Source organism: Miscanthus floridulus, chromosome 13, assembly GCF_019320115.1.
Source record: "Miscanthus floridulus cultivar M001 chromosome 13, ASM1932011v1, whole genome shotgun sequence".
Taxonomy (NCBI): Eukaryota; Viridiplantae; Streptophyta; class Magnoliopsida; order Poales; family Poaceae; genus Miscanthus; species Miscanthus floridulus.
The window spans coordinates 20,353,228-20,372,105 of NC_089592.1; the positions used below are offsets into that span (position 1 = coordinate 20,353,228).

Sequence of the window (18,878 nt, forward strand, 5' to 3'; positions counted from 1 at the left end):
GCCTAATAAGCCACATCCTTCTCCAGCTCATACCGAGCAAGTGCATGATGAGATGCCACAGTCTTCTCAACAAGCGCAGCTGATACATGAACAACGAGTGCCTCCTGAAGAAGGTGATGCACAAGAAGATGAGGACATGCCTAAATGGGAACTTTGAAAGAAGCATCCAATCACCATAAGGCCAATTTATGTTCTGATGAAAGACGTCTCGTCAGTGCACAAGTGGTATGCCCATGACCAGTTCAAGCCTGAGAACCAAGTTAAAAAAGTCCCATCACAAGCTTCTGAGGAGGCTGTCACTAGCAAACTCCACCAAACAGCAAAGCAATATCCAAATGTTGATGCCATCAAATGGTCAAAGGATTGCCCAAAAACATATGAAAGAGGCAAGCCCTTTCTATCAAACCGGGACATTCAGCGCCTACCACTTGGAATGAGAAGGTTCCAAGATTGGTACTTGCGTGTTCTCCTAACGAGTATAGACCTCGTACAAGCATGCTTCCCCACCGGCACATTTGGAAGCCCAGCCGGGAAAATTATATTTGACTTCAATGATATGCAGACATGCTTTCACCTCAGAGCAATGGAAATGAATCTAATTCGTATGTGGTGCCTGTAAGTCCTTGTCCTTCCAATATGATATGAATGTAATCTTTGGATTTTGTTGTAACTAACCCACACCGTGATTTGTAGAATGCAAGTGCACATTGTAAAACAAATGCCAAGTGTGAAAGCCAGGTATATAGACCCTCAAGCTATAGCACAAACAAATTTTAATTACCCTAGACAGTGCAAACTGGATGCCAAAGAGCTAGCTGCTGGAAAGACCCTACGGGAGAAAGAGGACATCCGTGCGAAGAAACTAAGACAAGTGTCCCTTAAAGTTTCGGCATACATTGCCCTGGCTTTTAAAAATCTCCAACAGCACTCTACTATATGGCTACCATACAACTTCGAGTAAGTTAAACTCTATACTTAAAGCTTTGTTTGATATATTTTATTCGATGCAAAAGAGCTTATCTAGTTCTATGATTAAATCCATACAGCAACCACTGGATTTGTATAGGCATCGATGTCGGGGGGGCATGGCATGGGTCTTTGATTCAATAGATAGGGACCTGGTGACATACAAAGACTTCATATCGATTCTCGAGATGTATACATATCGACAATCCTCATTAGCTTATATGTTTGTATATATACTTGTAGCGTTCACTTTTGGATACTAATAAGTTGTATTTGCTAAAATAATTCGAGCAGGGCATTTAGGTTCTATGTCAATCAACATCACGGAAGGCATGATCCAGTAAGGAAGGAAAGGCTAGCTATAAAAACACTATGTGTGGTAAGTGTAACTTACTTTAGTACTCCATTACATGGCTGTCAAAAGCATTACTTAACATTTTCATATGCAAACACACAGTGCCCCAAGCAGAAACCTATGAGTGTACATTATGGATACTATGTATGTTCTATGATGAGTAACACCGGTGCCTATAGGAGACACCCCTTAAGGGTAAGTTTGAACATCTTTACCCGTAGTATAAAAACTTCACACATGATATGAAATACTAAACCGAAACTTGTTCTCTTGTAGTGGAAAGAAGAGAAAGAAATGAAAAGAGACCCATACAAGGATGACCAACTCTTATAGCTCATCTACGACCTTTACAACTTCATATTGGACCAGATTGTACACGTCAAAGGCACCTACCATGACCGAGATTCTGACTTAGGTAGAAATCCTCAGTACCAACATCTTCATGAGACTGAAAGGCTAGCTCTAGGCCGTAGATAATAATTTGTATAGAATTTGACATTGGTCTTACCTTGTGGGACGGTTTGGACTTATGGAACGAATTTGACTTGTGAATTATATCTATTAATGATGGATTGTATATATTCTTGTAAATTGGACTTGTAATGGTAGTTTATATAATGCTCTTGTGCTTGTAGTCATATTTGAATTATATATATATATATATATATATATATATATATATATATATATATGTTCCGGTCGAATTTAAATTATAAATTTGAATTTTTTTATGGAAAATGTACTGTAGGGGCGGTTCTAGACTGAACCGCCCCTACAAACATGTATTATAGGGGCGGCTGGTACTACGGCCGCCCCTACAAATCGATTTATAGGGCCGGCTGATAACACCGGCCGTCTCTATAAATCAATTTGTAGGGGCAGTCTAGTAACCGTCCCTACAAATGCATGATTTATAGAGATTGTATGGTAGGGGCGGCTGGCCGAGCTGCCTCTACAAACCATCGCCAGCCGCCCCTACAAATACTTATTGTAGTTGTGTGCGCGTCCAGCCAGGCCAAGCACTCGGTGTCGTGCTTCCACAGGTTGAGGTCAAGCAAGCCGCCGGCGGCTTCATCTTCGTGGTGCCGGTGGCGGAGAAGGGCGCCCAGCGGCCCGTCGGTGTAGATGCACGGGTACTCCGTACGGAGTGCAGCGAGGACGTCCAGCTCAAGGGTGTCGAACGTGTTGATGATGAGCGTGCCGACCTTGGTGCAGTTGTTGGCCTCGGTGTCGTTGAACCACAGGCCGAAATCGTCCGGGTCAGTGGTGCGGACGAAGCTGGAGATGTCGCCGAGGCTGATCGGCAGCATGCCGGGGATCCAGTCGACGATCGTTGTCTCTAGGTAGCCGTTCGTTAAGCAGCTGTCATCTGCAAAGATGAGATAAAAGCGAGCAAATCCACACATATACATATGTTAACTTTTGGTTCCCAGCTACTGTTTTTTGAATAATAATTGTGATCCATTCACAAGTTTAAGTTATTTTTACTCAGTTTTTTTCTAAATTCCACCAAATTTAGAGGAAAAACAATAACATCTACGGCACCGATCGTCAATTTTGAAAATCAAGCCTCCAATAGTTTAGCTTGTTGGACTATGAAGTACTTAGCTCATTTGACTCGTGAGTTGGACTGTGAGCTGGCTCGAGCTAACTCATTAACTTAACGAGGTAAAACACTAGACTGGCTCATTTTTTTTTTAGAAAAAACTAGATTGGCTTATTAGAAAAGTAAACAATCCGAGCCGAGCCGAGTGAGCTAGCAAGCCGCAAGTTTTTCGTCTGACCCTATGTACCTCCCTGGCAGTCATCCCGCGTCCTCCTATTGGCGGCGTGCGGGCCCTCATCTCCCTTTCCGCGGTGATGCACAGTCCATGCCCTCTATAAGGAAAAGGACTATCGGCCCATTTAGTTTGTTTGATGATTAACAAGATCAAATTGGACTAATGTGTTTGTAAATGTTTTTTTTAGTCCAATAGGTTGTGTAGCGAACTTGGATTTGTTTGGAGCAAGAAGACTTTGATCAACACCGAGAGTAGCACATTAGAAGAGGTGTTGACGACCTAGAAGATCCAAGACGCAAGTTGGAAATAAGCCCGGACACGAGATGTCGAAGAAATGGGGTGAAAAAGAGAAATGCTGGGCGTCCGACCCTATCATCGCCTAGGCATCGGACCAGCACATGTACAGTCGACGGTTGAAGCAGCAGTACAGGCAGCAGTGTCAGGGCGTCGGACCACGAAGAAGGAGGGCATCGGACTATAAGCATTCATTGTTCATCAGGCACCAGAAATGTGAGGGTTGGACCCTGCCTACATGGTAGCGTCGGACCATATACTTTACGGTCCGACGGTTCCTGGGAGCGGTACATGAGAGGCTACTCCATCCCTTGGGGCTATAAAAGGGACCCTAAACCGTACATTTGTGACGTGGAGAGGCTGGGAAAAATACCAAGCGAGGTGATACTCCATTTTAATGATTTCCATATGTATAGTGCTTAGTGAAATATTCGGTGATTAGCGTAGGTGTTTTGCGAAGTGCTTAGGTTAGTTAGACCACCGCTTTGCGCTTCCTTTAGGTGTTAGGCCCAGTGTTTAGTGAGGTTTGCACACCTCTTACCACTCGGTACTTTCGCGCACCATTGTTTTACATCAGATGGGCTTGTAATCTTATGAGACCACACCAACCGCGTTTGTGGTGTGGCCGCCACCATGTACCGGAAGGAATAAGGCCCACGGAGTTTCAGCCCAAAGCTTGATAGTGAAGACGGCAAGGAGCGGTCTGGGAGAGGCTTGCCGAAAGACACAGCGGAGACCCACTTGTGTGTGGGGAAGGCCCGAGGCTATCCACGGAGTTACCCGACCAGGAGCTTGACCCTTGCGAGAGGCTACAATAAGGACTAGGGGAAGCTTGAGAGCTTTTCGATACCTCGATAAAAATACCGAAGCCGTCGACAGGAGTTTGCATATCTCTACTTACTCTTTAGCTTCCGGATCTATATTGTAATATTGGTTGTGTGCTTTACTTTTCTAGCTTAATGATAGGCTAGTTGATAGGATTAGAACCTTGGTTGCATAACTCTTTTGCGATAGAGATAGCAACACACTAGCAAAATTGTAGTTACACTTTTAAATAGTTTATTTATTTGTATAGAGTTTTTCTAAGATAAAAATTAGAGACCATAATTAGAAATAGATTTTAAGTTACCTGATTCACCACCTTCTCGACACATCACGGTCCTTACACCCTCCATACAGACGGCAGAACGGATCCGTCGCAACAATCGCCGGGCCTCAAATCGAGCGGATCGGGCAGGGGCGGTGCTCGGATTCAGTGACAAATGCTGAGTTCAATCCGTTGGATCTCTCTATGTCTCTCTTTCCCTTTGGATGAAATTCATGGATTTGATTCGGTCTCGCTGTCTTAAGAAGGATTGAAGTTGTTGGCAGCAGACTCGGAAATGAGAGTGGCACGTACAACTGGAAGGCAACAGGAGCGTCAACAAGTCTCCGCATTGCAGTGATCTTAAAGCTTAGGGAGGGCTCTGTGGGCCTCGAGGCTGTTTTCTTTTTTTCCTATTTTATTTGCAGATGTAGGCATGTACATCTGTCTACGTAAATCTGGATTTACACAGGCATTTTGCCAATGGCGGTCTTGACACATCCACCTCTCAAAAATTGTTTTTGCCTATCTATCTATGTTAACCTATGCTATAGCAGCGGTACGTGGCATGTTCTTCTGACATGCATATTGTATGGTAAATAAAATGTATATTTGACCATGCGTTTTACTTGAACATAAGCATGCATCATATGTCATAACCTGAATATATATAAATTATTATTTTTATATATATGCCTATATAAAGTTTAAATACTTATAAAATAAATGGTAAATAAATACATATCAAAAGTTTAGATGAGCGTAGAAATGATCATTTTTTCTAGGCGAGTAGAAGTTCAGAGACGGAGCTAACGGATCAACCAATAATGGCCTCTACAAGCAAATAATCTTGGGATCTACTCCCTCTGTCTAAAGCTCGGACCTCGGAGCATTACTATGCGTTGAGATTCGCAGAATTTGAAAACTGGTGCGGCCGGCTGTACTCCAGCCAGGATTCACACTTTATGCGAAGCTACTTGCAATGAAAAATGTGAAGTAAACGCAACTGGCTAATATATAATTAACACAATACAAAAAACAACTTGATCCACGGAATATTCTGTAGCTAGCCATAGAATAACTTATTCTATAGTCACCTTGATTTACGATAATGTTTGTACCAATTTACTATAACATGAATATGCATTTACGATACTCGTGTTACTACAACTCACGGTGATATTTACCATAATGTTATAGTAAATCACTTAGTAAGGAGTTATTGTAGTCTTGTAAATTAGCATAGTAACTATCATAACTCAAAGTGGCCACAGAATAAGTTATTCTATGGCCAGCTGTAGAACAGTAGTTCTTATATATATATATATATATATATATATATATTTGTCAACGAAGAATAGTTATATATCATCTTGCAGTTGCACAAACGACATCTCCTATAATTTAAGAAAAAAGAATTGGTAGATTATAGAGTTTTCAAGTCTTAAAAAAAGTTCGTTGGACATTGGTTGGGTTCTCCAATTAATTTCAAAATCTTCTTTAAAAAAGTAAAAAAATGGTCCCACATGAAGGTTTATTGGCAGTAACTCAGATCTTCTTGCACCTAGATCATGCACGCTGCCCACAGCTAGCCAGGCCACCACCGATAGAGGCTAAGGCAAAGAGAAGAGCGACAAAGATTGGTTTTACCTGTTTCCTAGGGCGATGGAGGCGGCGATTGGCTTATAGGGGCAGCAGCAATAGATAGGGGTGGCAACTTAATTCTTTCTTAGCTTTCTTAGCCCGAGAAAGGAAGGAATGTTAAGAGAAGTCCCACCAACGTGGATTGGATGTCGCCACCCAATGATGTATCGATCGATTTTTGCAAGTGTGGAAAGATCGGGATCGGACTTGGGATAAGAATTTTGGGATGGAGGGAGTGCTTTAGTTAGTATGTTTTGTAACTAGTTATGTATTAGGTTACGTTCCACGTCAAGATCTAGCACAACAATAGCAAAATGCATGAACAGGAATTTTATTTTATTTGAAGTTTGAGTTTGAACATAAACGAGGCCTCAATCATAAATTTGCCAAACTAGGTTTATGCCATTGCGTTAGTGTGCAAAAATTCAAAAATGTAAACTAAATTCGTAATGTCCCAGCGAAATTTTTCCCTCACCTTCTAATTTTCATTTCAAGCCTAATAGATTAGATTAGATCATTAGAAGATGTTTAGGCAAAGATTAGACAATGGTAACATTTAACTTATTTACTTGTATATACAAGGGGCATCGAGAGTCACTACTGGAAACAGGGCCTTTGTCAAGTGTCAAAAATCGGGCACTCGGCAAAGACCTTCTTTGCCGAGTGCCGAACTCGGCAAAGAATTGCACTCGACAAAGAGTTCTTTGCCGAGTGCCGGGCACTCGGCAAAAAAGGGCACTCGGCAAAGGACTTATTTGCCGAGTGCTAGGCTCTTGGCAAAATCGCGACACTTGTAACACCCAGTTTTAAGAATAAAACCAGATACACACCATATGTGAGCCTAGGAAGTCAAATCTCACATATAGCTACAAATAAAGGTAATATCAAAAGACAATGCTTAAATACATAGCATAATAGTATAAAGATTATAACCTCAGAGTATAGATAGTGTAAAGACAACTCTGATCTTTAGGTGAAGACTCTAAATCCACAGGGACAACTGACTGGTTGATCACAAGCCTAATTCCTCCATACTCTAGCAATCTGGTACCCATCCGGGATTTTTATCCAAATAATTGAAAATAAAGCAAGCGTAAGTACATGTCGTACTCAACAAATATAACATGGGGTTCATAAGGCTCAAAAGGCTGACACTGGTTTAACTACGATTAGCTTTTAATGAGTCATGATTTTAGCATAGGAGTAGCAACAAGTTTATCTCAAGCCCATAAATACATGATCAGGTAAACATGAATAATGAATAGCATAAATAATTAACCATTAGTGAGCATCTTCGTCATCCATATCATTAGTGTCCATCATCTATTCCGTAAGGGTTCCAAGGCCGCTCGTGACCGTGAGCACGGCTGATATACCAGTTTTACACTCTGCAGAGGTTGTACACTCTCACTGTGAGTCGTGATTTACCCTTTCGCCCGAGGTGATCAGCCTCTTGACCCACTACCAAGGAAGGTCGGCAGGGTTCACTATGAAGCCTTTCAAAGGTTCGTCTAACAAGTTAGGGCCGCTAGGTTTCTGTGGCCAACGAATGTATGGCTCCCCTTCCGACAGGCACAATGATGCGCAACCTATACACTGACGGACAGAGGCCGCACTATATCCAACCCGGAACACACCCCTCTTGTGCCATAAAGGTAACCTCTAACAAGCTAGAAAAGGTCCCCATACTGAGCTAAAGCCAGAGCCATGTAGCCCTCACAGCTGTACTGTAAGTCCTGGATGATCACTTACAGATAAGTCCTTAGAGAGAGGAATCTAGAGCACCATAAAAATAGCCCAATGCTCTAGGCCCCTTGTTTCATGTTGCTAAAAACATCTTTTAATGTTTATTGCATATTACATTAGTCAAGTTACAATATCATGGTTGTAGTTGAGCACTAGCATCATACTACCTAATGCAATACCCCAAAGGTATCAAGGAATCCAGGATATCAAATAGCTAAGAAAATTACTAGGGTTGCCAAGGTAGACACATGCAGTATGAATTAAGTGATTAATGGTGTATAGGACAACAAGGAAGATCTCATGCTATACTTGCCTTAAACACCGATCCTTCGGTAAGCTTTAATCTTCAATGTTCTTCTTTCTCTTCTTCTTGATCACCACGTATATCTCACCAACTGAACTTTCATAAAGCATCATACAAACATCCGTACAATCATACATGAAGCAAACAATAGATCTAAATTAGAACAGTACACCAATCATAGAAAAATAAGTGAAAGAGTTTGAAACACGATTCTACACATCGCTATGAACACTCGGTCGTGAGAAGCACACTAATCAGAGCTACGGTTGAAAAGATACAACTACCGAGAGATCTACTTATAAAACTATTAGCTTCATGTGTTTTAATTATATAAAAACATATATAAGATATTTTATAGATACTATAAATTGAATTAAGTCAAATTTAGATTTAAATTATAAAACTAAAGTGAAACAAATCATATTTTGTTTATAAAATCCAGTTGCATAATTGTTATTCAAGATGTGATTTAAACCATGAAATTCTAGTATTAGTGACATGATAAACATTGTTACTAACACGTAGATCTCGTTGCTATAAATCCAACACAACTTGAATGGGCTAAAACAGATCTAAAACGCAAAAGATATGAAATAAACAAAATTTCCTTTACTAAAATAATGGATTAAATCTATCCTCGAAATTTAAAAGTTGAAAACCTACTTAACAGTTGTATGAACATGTAGATTATGACATTACGAACCTAACGCAAGTTGAACGGATCAAATCGGAGTTAAAACGGAGAAGTTATGGCTAAAACAAGTTGAGTGGCAAAACTATAAATAGTTGAAAACATATTTTAGACTTAACCGAAACAAAATACGCTTTCCAAAAAAGAAAACGGACTCCGGGAAAACATTTTGGACTGCCGGTTCAATTATTGAAAAGGGCGGGGACTCTTTAGTAAAACAGCCACGTGAAAGGGTAAGTTCTATTCCTAGCCCTTGATCTAGATCTGGACGGCCACAATCGAAACAAGAAGAGGAAGTGGCCGGAACAGGGCCTCCAACGAGGTGTCCGTGGCAGCGCCATGGCTGGCATGGTGGCGTTCCTGGGGAGGAGCCTACGGGCCACAGGAGAACGAACTAGGAACACGGGGAGAAGGAGAAGGAGATGGAGAACACACCTAGAAGGTTATCGTCGATGGGTATGGCTTGGTGAAGGCACGAGGCCAGACAGGGCGGACGGTGACCACATTCAGGCTTTCGGCAACGTCTGGTGAACAACAGCGTGTAGTAGAGATAGAGGGGAAAGCGTAGGAAGCTTCATACCCTCGACACGGAACTCGGTAGGAGTACAAGAGCGTCGGGAAAGCAACGACGGCAAAGGACTGCGGCGGCGGGTGACTGGCTCCTCGGCGAGATCTGTCGACGGTGCAAGGCTGGCTCGGGGCAAGGGTAGAGCGAGATAGGGCATGGGGTAGGTAGCGGCAGGCACAGGCATCCGATATTTAAGGGCTGGTGTGGCTTGGGGCGCACGCAAAATGGAGGGAGACGGGGCAGACACGGACTACGACACGGAGTCCGTCTCGGGTGCGAGCTGGAGGTGGGAGACGTGACTGACCAGTGGGCCAGACCTGTCAGCGGGAGAGGGTGGAGGAGTGCGCGTTGCGGGTCTTGCTGGCCGGGACGCTGGGCTGGCATGGAAGGAAGAAAACGGGCCGGTGGAAGAAAACGGGCCACGGAAAAAAAACGGAAGAGGAGGAGCAGTGGGCATGCACGCCAACCTCGGCCCACGCGGTGAGGGGAAGAGGGAAACAGGGAGAGGGCTGGGGTGCTGGGCTCGGGAACAGAGGAAGGCCGGCTGGCTTGGAGCTGGACTACGCGGCTGCTCGGGCCAAAATGAGAGAGGGAAAGGATTTTCCACCTTCAAATTTTCTTTTCTATTTCAAAACCAATTTCAGATATGAATCAAATCTAATTCAAACATTATTTCAAATATATACTTTCGATTCAAAAATAGGATAAGGACTTTTGTTAAGTTTTAAATAAATTACACAGCCTTTTTAAACTCTTTTATATTCCAATTTCTTTTTATTTTTCTTTTCTTTTATTTCAAAGCCATTTCCAAATTCATTTTCAAAAGCAATTTAAACCAATTTGAATTTTAACCAAAACCACTCAATCAATTAAATCAAATGCACCGGCATGTATGCACATCCATGTTCTAAACCTTATATTAAATTTTAATTTCTTGAAAATTTTTATTTCCTATGTTTTAACGAACACAAAATTACAAATTTAATCATTTTAGCTCTATTTTCAAAAGAGACAAATTTTAGGGTGTTACAATTCTACCCCCTTCAGATGAATCTTGTCCCCGAGATTCGGAAGACATCGACTAGGAGATAGGGATACTTTGTCTTTGAATTCTTCTTTACTTCATCGTGTAGTTCCATCGTCTTGATAAGGATCCCACTTTACTTTGCATACATGTTGACCTTACTCGAAGTAATTTGCCTAACTAACTCCAAGATTATGATAGGTACCTTGAGAAATTTCCAGATATCTCTAATTACTAGGCCACCTTTCCTTTAGTACCAATTCTCTTCCTTAAAATATCCACCTTCTCCAATGAAGCCTGACGAATCTCTTGGTCAGAGGAAAATTCTACTACCAATCTTCAAAACATTAATGATTCCGTTCAAGTTGCTCAAACTTGGAATACAATCCTTAGTCCTTGGTGTCACCCGAACCTTCTTAGCACAACTCTCTATTGCTAAGGGCATCGGCCATGACTTTTGCTTCTCCAAGTGATAGCACTTTTCTAAGGCATAATCAATCTCATTCCAACGAGATTATCACAAGCTCAAGACCAACTTAGTGAAAATGTCCTGTAGATTCTTGTGATCCTCCTATATGTCACTTTTACTTCCAAAAAGATAGAACTTCCATGCTTCAAAATGGATAACTCCAGATAACATGTTAGGTAGTTCAACTCACACTTCTTTAATTGACTTAATTAACAAGCCTCTACTTTTCCTTCTCACACATCTTTGGGTACCACCACGCTTCCGCTACGCAAACTAGAACGTAGGATACTTCACCTTGCAAATTCTTCAACTTGGCTACCCCCTTAAGAAAAGATAAACTAGGAGACACAAAAAAGGTAGCTTGCATCTTCCTTCCGTATGAGCTAACTAGTATCAAGAAGTTCTGACATCCCAATGATACTCTCGTATATGGGCAAGAACAAGAAATCTGAAATTCCTCGCGAGCAAAAAAAAACAGCAGCGTCGTAAAATGGCTGTAACTCTCATTCTGTTAATCCAATGAAGTTGTAGCTTATATCGTTGGAAAGCTTATCAAATTATCCACAAGTTCCTTATAGAACACTTTTCTAAATTTTGCAGTTAACTTGGTCAAAAACAGTGCACAAGAGAAACTGTTCCAGGTTCCAAACAGCACAGATGCATCGGCTTGTGATTTTCGTATCTTCATAACCAAAATAGCTATCAGGATGATTCTTGTGCTCAGAGAAAGATACTGATGTCTACTATTGTCCAGAATTTTCTCATGATTTTTAGTCATCTAAGATTAGAGATATAAGCTGAAGAGTGCAGACTACTCCGAAAAGACAGGATAGAGGAAACAGAAGAATACCATAACCCAACTATTTATTACACTGATCCTTATACCTTAGGCCTATAAGCTAAATAAAATTGTGGGAACACCCAACAAGATCATTGCAATCATTACAAAGATTCTAAACAATCGTAAGGATAATGACAATTCAACAAACAATAAAGATGCACAATTCAATCATTGACTCAACTTGTGATACTGTCGTTTTTATTACATAAAGGGCACCAACTCCTATTCCTTAAACACGGTGTGGTTACATGAGCATCTAGGGTAGCATCTCTTGCATGGGAGTGAGAGTGACACATCATCCACTTCATCAATTTCATCATGGCTTCCTTCGTGTTGCCTGTCACTTATCACTTGCTGGTGGTAGTCCGGTAGTGATCTGACTCTGGCTACTTCCATGGTGTAATTATTGATTATTCCATTGGCCAAATTTAGCATAACATCCTTCTTGTTGGCAACGATAACACATGATCTTAGCTGTATCTTTTGCGGTATAAAATTCCATAGAATTATTGCTAGGTGTGTTACCAACTTGCTGACTCCGAAGATTCATCTTTGTTAGATTTGACCGCTTTTTAGCTCGTTTGATCTTTCGGGGTTGAAACTCGTTATAGGTGATCGTCCACCCATCTATGCATACCTCCGGTGGAAAGAGTGGAGTAATCTTAGCTTAAGAAACTTCTGACTCTTTAGAGTCGGAGTTTATCTGACTAGGGATTGAAGCTGGATGTGACAATGTAGTAGAACTCGAATATTGATTGCTTCCCAATTCTAGCTCTGGCGAGACTACCTTCCTCTTCTTATCCACATTGTCCTCAGGTACAAGCTGAATACCTTCATACTCAATTCTTTCTCCTGATGGTGTTGTTAGAAGAACCAAACGTTGGGCGCGCTTAATCACTCCTTTACAGGCAGACAACCATCCCTGTCCTAAGATAACATCAATTTTCATTGACTCCAAAATGATAATGTTTGCCATGAAGTTCACCCCCTTTATGTCAAGACTAACTTTCGGGCATATGTGGTCTGCCTTCACTTCACCTCCTAGAGAGTTAATCATCATCGGTTTCCTTATCGAAAGCATAGTTATCTTATGGTCTTCTGCATATTGTCTTGAGATAAACGAATGTGAAGCTCTGGGATCAAACATCACTGTGGCAGGAGCTGAGTTTACTAGAATGAAACCTACACAACCTCCTTAGCTCCATGAGTAGTAGTCATATCCACATTATTCAATCTTCCTTGGATGTAGTTTCTCTTTACTTTACTTCCTTGCTCCTATTTCTTCTTGTCGAAGGCAGTTAAGGACAACGTAGCTTGATCCCCCTAACCTTTGATACCGGTGGTCTCCTCATTATGACCCATCTATATGGATGAAGAGAGAAGGTTCAGAATAGAGGCAAGGTTTTCATAACAGAATAGAGGCTGAAGTGAGCATAACCTTTTAGAAAATAACAAGGTTGGAGGGAAAACAAGAAGTAAGCAAAGATAAAAGAATGCTAAAACATCCAGTTCTATCTAAGCTTGCGTCCTACAGTCAGCATTGCTCTGATACCACTTTGTAACACCCGGTTTTAAGAATAAAACCAGATACACACCATATGTGAGCCCAGGAAGTCAAATCTCACATATACCTACAAATAAAGGTAATATCAAAAACAATGCTTAAATACATAGCGTAATAGTATAAAGATTATAACCTCAGAGTATAGAGAGCGTAAAGATAACTCTAATCTTTAGGCAAAGACTCCAAATCCATAGGGACAACTGACTGGTTGATCACAAGCCTAATTCCTCCGTACTCTAGTAATCTGGTACCTGTGGGGGATATACCCTCGGGTACCACAAGATGGTACATGGGCCGCACCATCCGAGGTGACCCGGCCCGTAAGATCGAGGCGTGCACAGCAAGATTACAAGTTGTATTAGATATTATAATAGTACCAAATAGGATACTTTACTTGTAACCCTCCTCCTCTAGACTATATAAGGAGAGGCAGGGGTCCCCCTCAGGGAGGACAACAGATCTCACCCCAGATCAATACAAATAACAGAGCACAGGACGTAGGGTTTTACGCCACACTGGCGGCCTGAACCTATATAAATCTTGTGTCTTGTGCCTTTGTAACCATCTGGTTCCTGATTACACGCACCGTCTACCGATAATCTACCACCACGGACACCCCCCTCGGTGGACTGTCAACCATATTTCGTCGACAGTACCCATCCGGGATTTTTATCCAAATAATTGAAAATAAAGTAAGCATAAGTACATGTCGTACTCAACAAATATAACATGGGGTTTATGAGGCTCAAAAGGTTGACACTGGTTTAACTGTGATTAGCTTTTAATGAGTCATGATTTTAGCATAGGAGTAGCAACAAGTTTATCTCAAGCCCATAAACACATGATCAGGTAAACATGAATAATGAATAGCATAAACAATTAACCATTAGTGACAATCTTCATCATCCATATCATTAGTGTCTATCATCTATTTTGTAAGGATTCCAAGGCTGCTCATGACCGTGAGCACGGCTGATATACTAGTTTTACACTCTGTAGAGGTTGTACACTTTCACTGTGAGTGGTGATTTACCCTTTCGCTCGAGGTGATCAGCCTCTTGACCCACTACCAAGGAAGGTCGGCAGGGTTCACTATGAAGCCTTTCAAAGGTTCGTCTAACAAGTTAGGGCCGCTAGGTTTCTGCGGCCTGCGAATGTAGGGCTCCCCTTCCGACAAGCATAATGACGCGCATCCTATACACTGATGGACAGAGGTCGCACTATATCCAACCCGGAACACACCCCTCTTGTGCCATAAAGGTAACCTCTAACAAGCTAGAAAAGTTCTTCATACTGAGCTAAAGCCAGAGCCATGCTGCCCTCATAGCTGTACTATAAGTCCCGGATGATCACTTATAGATAAGTCCTTAGAGAGAGTAATCTAGAGCTCCATAAAAACAGCCCAATGCTCTAGCCCCCTTGTTCCATGTTGCTAAAAAGCATCTTTTAATGTTTATTGCATATTACATTAGTCAAGTTATAAGATCATGGTTGTAGTTGAGCACTAGCATCATACTACCCAATGCAATACCCCAAAGGTATCAAGGAATCTAGGATATCAAATAGCTAGGAAAATTACTAGGGTTGCCAAGGTAGACACATGCAGTATGAATTAAGTGATTAATGGTGTATAGGACAACAAGGAAGATCTCATGCTATACTTGCCTTAAACACCGATCCTTCGGTAAGCTTTAATCTTCAATGTTCTTCTTCCTCTTCTTCTTGATCACCACGTATATCTCACCAACTGAACTTTCATAAAGCATCATACAAACATCCGTACAATCATACATGAAGCAAACAATAGATCTAAATTAGAACAGTACACCAATCATAGAAAAATAAGTGAAAGAGTTTGAAACACGATTCTACACATCGCTATGAACACTCGGTCATGAGAAGCACACTAATCAGAGCTACGGTTGAAAAGATACAACTACCGAGAGATCTACTTATAAAACTATTAGCTTCATGTGTTTTAATTATATAAAAACATATATAAGATATTTTATAGATACTATAAATTGAATTAAGTCAAATTTAGATTTAAATTATAAAACTAAAGTGAAACAAATCATATTTTGTTTATAAAATCCAGTTGCATAACTATTATTCAATATGTGATTTAAACCATAAAATTCCAGTATTAGTGACACGATAAATATTGTTATTAACGCGTAGATCTCATCGCTATGAATCTAACGCAACTTGAATGGGCTAAAATGGATCTAAAACGCAAAAGATATGGAATAAACAAAATTTCCTTTACTAAAATAATGGATTAAATCTAACCTCGAAATTTAAAAGTTGAAAACCTACTTAATAGTAGTATGAACATGTAGATTATGAAATTACGAACCTAATGCAAGTTGTCAATTACGATATTTACAAACCAGGACATCTCTACATGTGTCACGTGTGGGCTTCTCTCTGCCAGCTGGGCTGTTGGTTCCACCTCTACGTCCACGTCCTGTAGCTGCAACTACTCCTATGAGTATGAAAGTTTTTTACTTTCGCTTGTGCTTTGCTTGTATGGCCTCTACCTTCCTAGATTAGCTATCCAAATAATCTTGTCTCATATGTAATCTTTTCTCCTTTGTGTAGTCTTCATCTGATGGTGGTTCGAATAATCCACCTCATGCACCTCGAATGATGGAGCTAGGCCTTCACCACAGTCATAGTGGCCGAGATGAGTGCACGTTGTATTTTTTTCATTTGTTGTTCACTTGGTGATGGACTTGTGATATACTTGTGATGCACTTATGGACTTTGATGGCTTGTGATGGACTTGTGGATTTATTTAGATAGATTTGAGCACTTATTATTATATATGTGATATATATTGTGATGGATGTGATATGTGCGGATGGATGTGTGGATGGATGAGATATATATGTGATGAATGAGATATATATGTGATGGATGAGATATATATATATGTGATATATGTTTGTATGAATTTATTTGTCATGATGGAATGTAAAAAAAATTAAAAATTACCGTTTTGGGACACTTTGCCGAGTGTTGCACTCGGCAAAGGACCCCGTTGCTGAGTGCCATGGTCACAGCACTTGGCAAAGCTGGAAAAATGGGTGCTTGGAAAACCATTTTTCTAGCTTTGCCGAGTGCCATTACCATGGCACTCGGCAAAGATTTTTTTTAAAAAAAAAATCAAACTTTGCCGAGTGCCGGTCAGAGGGCACTCGGCAAAGAAAATTTTTTAAAAAAATTCAAACTTTGCCGAGCGCCGGCCAGGGGGCACTCGGCAAAGAATTTTTAAAAAAAAATAAAACATCTTTGTCGAGGGCCGGATAGAGGGCACTCGGCAAATAATTTTTAAAAAAAAATAAAAAAAACTTTGCCGAGTGCCTACAGGGTTGGCACTCGGCAAAGCGACCGCAACGGGGCCAGCACCGTGACGGTCGCTTTTCTTTACCGAGTGCCCCCGGGGCTCTCGGCAAAGCCTTTTGCCGAGTGCCCGATAAAAGACACTCGGCAAAGAGGGCTTTGTCGATCAATTTTTTGTCGTGTCTTCTTTACCGAGTGCCGCACTCGACAAAGGCTTTGCCGAGTGCAATTTGGCCCTTGCCGAGTGCCTCAAGCACTCGGCAAAAAACCCGAATCCAGTTGTCAGTACCTTTGAGTGATAGGTAGCCTCTTTCCCAGAGCTCCCAGAGCCTCATGTGGACCATGAGTGCCGCCGCGCTGCTGGTCCAGAGCACCATTCTGGGGACGCCGAGCTCCCGGGCCACCTCCAGCGTGAAGCTCATGAGCGCCGTGGGCAGCACACACATGACGTGAGGCACGTCGGGTGTTGCGCCCAGTGCCGGTCCTAAGATTATAAGGGCCCTCCGGCGATCTTGTCGTAACGGCCCCACTTAATCATGTATAAAATCTTATAATATATAGGCGTTAATTTTACTTGTAAAACGAAAGCAAATTCAATAACATATTTTTAATTTAACATGTCTGATAATTATCGAGGAACAATATAGATTAAGGAATATATTTGTAGATGTATGATAATTATCGAGGAATAATGTAGATTAAAAAAATAATATATTCGTTTTTTTTCTCACCCATGACAAATGTTTCTTAAGTACCATTATAAAATTCTAACATGTAAATTAGAAGAAAAATATGACTATATGGGTACAAAGTACTAGAAGTCTGGAATACTATACAAATAATTAATTTGAATTAAAAATAAAAAGGAAAAAAAATACCTTGGACCTAAACAACTAATCGGTGATCGCAATTCATAAGAAGAAAAGAATCAAGATGTCGTCGTCGTGGACCCCTGCCTGGTCGCCGTTCTCGTGCGCCGTGTCCATATCTCCGGCAGTCTAGCTCTTCGCGGCGGCGCGGCTCACGAGCTCCGCGCGTGTAAGGCGCACGTCCCGAACTCACGATCAGAGTGTGTTGTGTGCAGCGTGACTCCTCGCCTCCTCTCTACCCGAGGGCCGTGAGAAAAGAAAAGTAGGAAAGAAATGTCAATGTTGTTTTTTTGGACCGCCTAGCCAGTTCTATGTCTCTCTTCTTATTAGTTTGCTAATGTCTAATAGACTATAGGACCTGAGGGTTTGTATACCTAGGCTTGGGCTTCTCCTCCGCTTGGGCCCTCGGCCGTTGCACCTCGTGGCCTACCCTTAGGGCCGGCACTGGTTGCGCCGCCGCCACCGTCACCGCAGAGCCGCGCGACGAGCTCCCTCAGTGGCACCGCGCACCGGTGGGTGGTGGCCTTGGACAGGCCGAGGTCGTAGTCCTGCTGGTCACGGTCAGTGTCCTCCAGCCCGTCCAGGATGGTCTCGATACAAAACCCCTCGCGGCCGCTCACAGCGCCCTCGGTGTCTGCGGCCTGCTGGACACGCCGGTGGTTGTGCTCGGTGACGACGAAGGTGACGAAGATGCTGTGGTGGCGTAGTACCTAGGCCAGCTGCAGCGCTGGGTTGATGTTGCCGGAGCCTGGGTAGGGCACCACCACGACATGCGGCTGCGGCTGCGGCATCGCGGTTTGTGTTGCTGCTATGGCTTGCAAGCTCTTGGTGACTGGCAACTTGGCTTGGCTTCGATCTGTGCTTGGCTGCTTGCCCTGTGCCACCGTGCGTGTTAGTCGCTTTTATTAATCATAGGATGAATTGAAATGGACGGCAAGGTCCCTGCGAATCAAGCGACGCCGATACTATAAGGAAAAAAAGTTTCAACTAACGTCGCGTCTTTTTCGCCGGCCGCAGGACGCACAAAATTTGTTAGATAATTAGGTATTTTCATGGTTAATTTAATCTAGAAATAAAACATCAGCATGTTCGTGATGACATATATGTGTATATGTATATCACTAACAAACGCTACAGCATGCAGGTATGACATATTGATCGATACAGTAAGTATGCAAAGTACGGTAATCAAAGAGTTAAGAGTGTGTTGAGTTGTGATCCATATTCAGTTATGTACAAGATAAAGGCTAACTTCTGCCGGAGTGAAGTGAGGCCCGTCGCCGAGAGGCTTGGGATAAGAAAAGTTGTAAATATACCTCCTATAAGCCGT

General features: G+C 41.9%; 1 pseudogene; it reads right to left on the reverse strand.

The window, feature by feature from the left end:
* LOC136499562 (7-deoxyloganetin glucosyltransferase-like) overlaps window positions 1-18,339 on the reverse strand; it is a 35,005-nt pseudogene extending 16,666 nt beyond the window's left edge.
* Window positions 18,340-18,878: the final 539 nt, after the last annotated feature.